We start from the raw sequence: 6,587 nt of genomic DNA, 5'->3' as shown, positions 1-6,587 counted from the left end.
TAAAATTATATTTTAATGATTTTTAGGTTATTATACTATTATTATCAATTAGCTCAATTTTTTTTTTTTATGTTTTTCCCATCCTTGTAAAGGATCTTCACTATATAATAATTCTAACTTATCTTAGATTATTTTTACTTTATCTATAGAGAATATAATTAATTCTGTCTTAGAGTCTTCTTCTTTTATATTTTCTAATTTTTGTGTAATTTTTTCACTTCCTTTTATCCATTCTGTTGTTTTTCATTTTTTGTTATTTACTCTTTTTGCTCCTATTTTTTGTTTACACGGTGTTGTGAACCACCAGTGTGTTTTTGTCATTATATGTGGGTATAATTTTTTCTAATAATGGCATTCCTAATAGCATATCTTTTGTGGTCAATTCAAAGTTATATATTTCTTCTATAGTTAATATCTTATCCCATATTTGTATTTTTATATTTTTTGTCTTATATGTAATCATGCTTCCTTCATTATTAAATCATGTTACTACTATCGGCATTTTTAATTTTTCCCATTTATCTTCTGGTAAGCAATTGTATTTACATACATTAGCTTCTGCTCCTGTGTCTATCATTGGTGTATAATATTTGTTGTAATATCCTTCTATTATTATCTTTGCAAGTACATATATTTTCATGTTTTTATCATAGGGAAGTTCTTTTTATTATTATCTTCTTATTATTATAATTTATTGTTAACTGTTTATCTTCTAAATTATATGGTTTTACTTGTTCTAACCATTTTATTCCTAAAGTGATATTTTTATCTCCTTGATATACTTTAAACTTTATTATTATTGGTACTCCTCCAATGATTATTTCCTTTTTCGTAGTTTCTTCGGTATATATTAATGCCTTTGGTAGTTCAGGGCATGATTGTTCAGTAGTAATTATTTCATCTTCTATTACTAGTTCTCTTGTAATATAGTTTTTTTTTTGTCCTGTATTTATTAATATTAGATATTTTCGTTGTTCCATTACTCCCGTTATGTAGTAATGATATGGTTCTATTTCGTCTTCTATTGATCTTTGTGGAGTTTTATTTATTCTTCTTGAGGTACTCATTTTTTATGATATTTGAGGTATTTCATAGTTTATTCTTTTTGATGTACTTAGTCTTTCTTTTACTATTTCTAAATCTTCTCCTATATCAATCTCATTATAACTATAATCATTATTATTTATGACTGTAACTATCCTTTCAAAAGGATCTTCTATTTTTATTTTTTTTATTTTATTTTTTGCTGTTATTTTATGTTTTGTTGTTAAAAACATATAAGTTTTTACATCTAGCCGTAAATATTTTACTTCACGGGGCTAGTTCTATTCCTGACATTTTCCAATATAATACTAGTGATTTATCTATATTCATGTCATTTATTGCTACTGAGTAGTTAGCACTTATTATGAATTTAAATTTTTGGTATATAAGGTTACCTTTTACTGCACTTATTATACTTTTTCCTATGGGTTGTATAATTCTATCATCCGCTAAGTATATTTCTATGGATGTATCTATTCCTTCTCTAAAACATGCTTTTATTAGTATTTATGTTCCTCCTAAATGTACATATTTAATTGGATTTTAGCCTTAATATCTTGTATTTCTTTATTTATTATTCGTTTGTTTATTATTGGTATTTTAGTCTTTCCTTTGGTGTATTTGCAATCTATGATATGTTCTCTTTGACTTACTACATAATATTCTTCTTTTTGTCGTTTAAACCAATTTCTCATTGTTGGTATTTCGAATATTTTTTCTACGCTCAGGTCTAATTCTTTTCCTTTTATTTGTTCAAATATGTTATTATCAAATATTATTTTTTGTTCTGCCGATTCTTCATCTTGATATTTTTCTTTCGTTATTATTTGTATTTATGTTTCAGTCATTGATATAGTATTCATTATCTGATTCTATTACTGAATTATTTTTCATTTCGTCTGTTTTGTTTTCTGATAATTCATATATACTATCGTCACTTTCTAATTCATAATCTACGTACTCTATCTGCGTATATTTTTCATCGTCTATTATTATTTCTGATATTTGTTTTTTCTTTGGATTTTTAGGTAATTTACAATCTCTAGCTATATGTACTAATTTTCCACAATTATAACAAGTACATTCCGTTAGTTTTCTTTTTGGTCTATATGGTTTTTTGGTTTTGTAGTTTTTTACATAGTATCTTCTTCTTGGTTTTTTATATTTATATTTTGAGCTATATTTTTTGTTATATCTCTTTTTATAGTATTTGTCCGTACAACCAAATTGGGGTGCCATTTTATTTTTGCAACATGCTAAGTTTTTTACGAGTATTTTTTCTATTTTTATTTCTTTTTTATGTCTTTCACATAGTTCTATAAATCATCGTTGTAAGAATTTTATTCTAGCTCCTAAGGTATCTTTAATCCTGCTTCATTCCAGCGTTTTATTACTTTTGAATTAAAAGGTTCCGGTAATTTTGTAAAATATAATTTTCTTATTTCTTTCCTTTCGTCTATGTTATATGTTCCTTTATAATAATATTCTCTAAATGCACATGTATATTCATCTATATAACACATGTTACATATTGCTAATTTTGTCATTAGATTCCGGTTTATGATTTTTTCTTTATTTTGTTCTTCTACTTCTGTTGTCATACTACTAAATTCGTTTCTGTAGCTATTTCGTATTTATATAATATTTCCATAGTTGTAGTAGCTATTTCACCATCAAATTTTTTATTACTTCTTAGAGTTTGTAAACTTTTATCTGATAAATTTTGTAGCCATAATTTTACTGTTCCTATAAGTGTTCTTTCTATATATCCTGGTGTTTCTGTCATTACTATTTTGTTATCTATTAATTGTTTTGATATATATTCCATCCATAATTGGATTGTTTTATTTATATATGCTACACAGTCTAAATCTAAAAAATTATGCTATTCAGTTATTGGTTTAGGTGTCCATTTTTTATTCAATCTTTTATCCCATATAACTTTTTTTTATCATATTGTTCATAGTTTGTATTATAATATTTTAAATTTTTTGGGTTTTTTATTCCTGATGTACTAGGTTTTTCATCCATGTCTGTGTCTCCTGCATTTACTTCTAAATTCTTTGTATTATCTATATTTGTTAAAAGTTCCGTTTATGTTTCGCTTGTTTTCGAATGTTGTTCATCTAGATCATCGTCATTTATTTCATCAATTCTTATTTCAGGTAGATTATCTTGGTTATTTTCTTCTTTTCCTTCTAATTCATCTTCTAATTGCAATTTTTCTTTAAATTTAATTATCTCATTTGCTAATTTTGTTTTTTGTTCTTTTTCTTTTTGTTTCATTTCATACATTTTTTTTAACATTGCCAGCTTTTTTTCTAGTTCTATTATTTTATTATTTTTTACTTCTTCTAATTGTTGTACTTCCTTTTTTGCTTGTTGTTTTATTTTTTCAATCTCCATTTTCTATCTATTTTTTCATTTTCTTTTGTTATTCTTATCATAACAGTTAAACTATCATCTAGTTTTACTGTTTCTTTTTCTAACATTAAACTTATATTGTCACCTATTTTTTTGTATCTTCTTCCTAGATTAGAAAATATTATCTTTATTTTTAATCCGTCATAGTTTTCATATATTTTTTCGTCTATGGCATATTCTTCCTTATTCATTTATAGATTGTGTTGAAGTTTATATTCTAAACTTTCTATCTGTATTTGTAGATATAAAATAGTTTTCCTTTGTACTACTATAGATTTTTAACAAGTTCCTGCGAATATATTATTGTTAAGTCTATTTTGCCTATGTGTTAATTCTTGTCTTTTTGCTATAACTATTTCAGTAAGTTTTTGTCTATATTCGTTATTCTCGCTATTCATTGTATTTTTCAATATTGAATATACTTATATTCTATTTTAGATATATTATCTATTAATTGATCTAATTTGTCGTTATCAGTTTTTGTGATATTGATTTGTTTATATTCCGGATATAATTTGTTTAATTTTTTTCTTATTTTTCTTAATTTTCTACTAGTAGATTTCTTCTTATATTTCTTTTCATCCATAGCTCTGATACAATTTTTCATGATATTGAGTTGTTTATATTCTTTCTTGATTTGTCAAAATGGACAAGTAATTAGGGACAAGTATAAAAGAAAAAAGAGATAAGTGTCAAAAACACACCTAAATTATCCCATTTTTTTTAGTTTCATATCTAAACTATTGAGAGTGTAAGTTTAATACCTAAATTATCACTTTTTAGTTTGAGAAACACACCTCAGTGGTGTGTGTAATACACTCATTTTTATTTGAAAAAATCTTGACAAATGGCATTCCACATGGATAAAATATTTTACCTTGACAAAAATTAAATAATAAACTATTAATATTAATTAAAAATTAAAGATTAAAGGATAAATTACCTATATACACACCTTTTGTTTCCATAATTTCTATTATTCCCTATTAGTTCTAAAATTCTCCAAAATCCCTTATTTTATTCCCAAACCTCCAAACGTTGGATACATTAATTCTAACCCCTCAAAACCAACGGTATCCCTTCCTTATTTCACTCCACAAATATCTCCTTATTTTTAGTCACACAATCTTAGTAGTTATTTTCTCATTCACGTTTGAAATTCAAAATCAGTCTCTTTGTAGATTAAGGATATTTTTAGACAAAAAAAAATAAAAAAGGATATTTATGAATCTTTTACCTGTTTTTAAAAATACTCCAAAATTTATAATTAAATAAATAAGTGAACTTCCAAATTTAGACACTACAACGTAAATTAGAAAAAAATGTTATAGTTATAGTAGTTATTATTTGGTAATAACTCACAAGTTTGATTTTGGTAATGTCGTACCATAAAATGATGTTTTCTTGAGTTACAAAGCTTTTGTCCATCGTTAAAATAAAAATAAAAATTTAGTAATAATATTTGTAAATTTTTCATAATTTGAGTTGGTTATGGACTCTAACAACTAATTCCTCATTGAAACTGATTAGAATTCTTGTATTATTATTTAATCTTCTCATTGTCTTATAATAATATTAGTTTCAATTTTACCAAAGTTTCATACAATCTAATATTTTCCTCTGTTTTCTGGTGTTTTTTTATAATTATATTTCTATGTATCAATCACAAACAATCAGACAACTAACTTATACTTAATATCACATACAAAATATAAATATAATGTGATACATACTCTCATTCTTGAACATTTTGATGCTTTTATAACAAATTAAATGTATAATGTATCATTAATAAAGTATAGTATTTCACAAACACAACAAGATACAAAAAAAGTAATGTATCATGCTAGACATTTGGTCATGATACATTAATTTAAATTAATAGTACATCTATATGATATATAATAATTATCACACAGTAATGTGTCAAACTCTAAGCAAACACTTTACGTGCAAAATTTACCTATTTAATGTATCTAATTAATAGGAACACAATACTTTTCAATTTATACAAGATTCATAAATACTAATGTATCACGATTGATATAGTCAACTCGAAAATACAAATAAAAAATTGAATTAACTACATGTATCTGATAGTTAATCACTACCACACAGTAATGTATCGATCTAAAAGCAAAATCTTATGGACAACCTTTACTTTAATGTGTCAAATAGGATTACAGTACTTAGAACTTCTTCAAACCCCTAACAATGATAATAACAAGACTAACGAAGATACTCATGATACATCTTCTCAAAAAATTTGATAATTTTGAATAAAAAATGAAAGTATCTTCAATGAACTATGAGAAGAATTTTGAATCTCAAAATTTTCAACAATTTTGAATCAAAATTGAAAGAATCTTCGATGAACTTGAAGATTCACAAATAAAATCATTTGTCCAACAACAGTTTCATCAGTTTTGTATCCTTCATAACTCACCTCGCTACTCAAATTCCTGTTTGTCTTAACAAAATCAATATATTCACCTTGTGTCAGCCATTTTGATCGAATATTTTGGATCTATTACGATTTCTAATAGATGAAGGAGATGAAAATCTTGTATCAGCTACTTTGATCAAACACTTTGGATCTGTTACTATTTTTTATAGATAGAGAAGATGAAAATCTTGTATCAGCCACTTTGGTCGAATACTTTGGATCTGATACGATTTCTAATAGATGAAGGAGAAGAAAATCTGGTATCAGCCACTTTGATAGAGTACTTTGGATATGTTATGATTTTTGATAGATGAAGGAGATGAAAATTTGAATTTTCAATTCCTTGAAGTTGTTACAGTTTGAATAGATTGGTATCAATATGTTTAGCGTGATTTTGGGGATTGAAATTAAATTTATGTTTAGGTTCCATATTAAGCGTAACTGACTAGGTTTGTAATGTATCATGGGTGATGTATTCAGATAAATCTTATGTATTCGGATGGATGATTCTTTAAGGGATTTTTGTAAATTAGAAAAGAGTAGGGATAAGATGTATTTTAGATCTTACACTATGAGATTTATGTAAGTTATACAAGATTAAATACTATCCATAAAAAATAAAAAAAAAATAAAAAAAAAAATTTAAATTATTTTTCTTACTCCACTCCACCAC

This window comes from Solanum stenotomum, unplaced genomic scaffold, assembly GCF_019186545.1.
Source record: "Solanum stenotomum isolate F172 unplaced genomic scaffold, ASM1918654v1 scaffold24748, whole genome shotgun sequence".
Classification (NCBI taxonomy): Eukaryota; Viridiplantae; Streptophyta; class Magnoliopsida; order Solanales; family Solanaceae; genus Solanum; species Solanum stenotomum.
Note: the sequence above shows the minus strand (reverse complement) of the source record.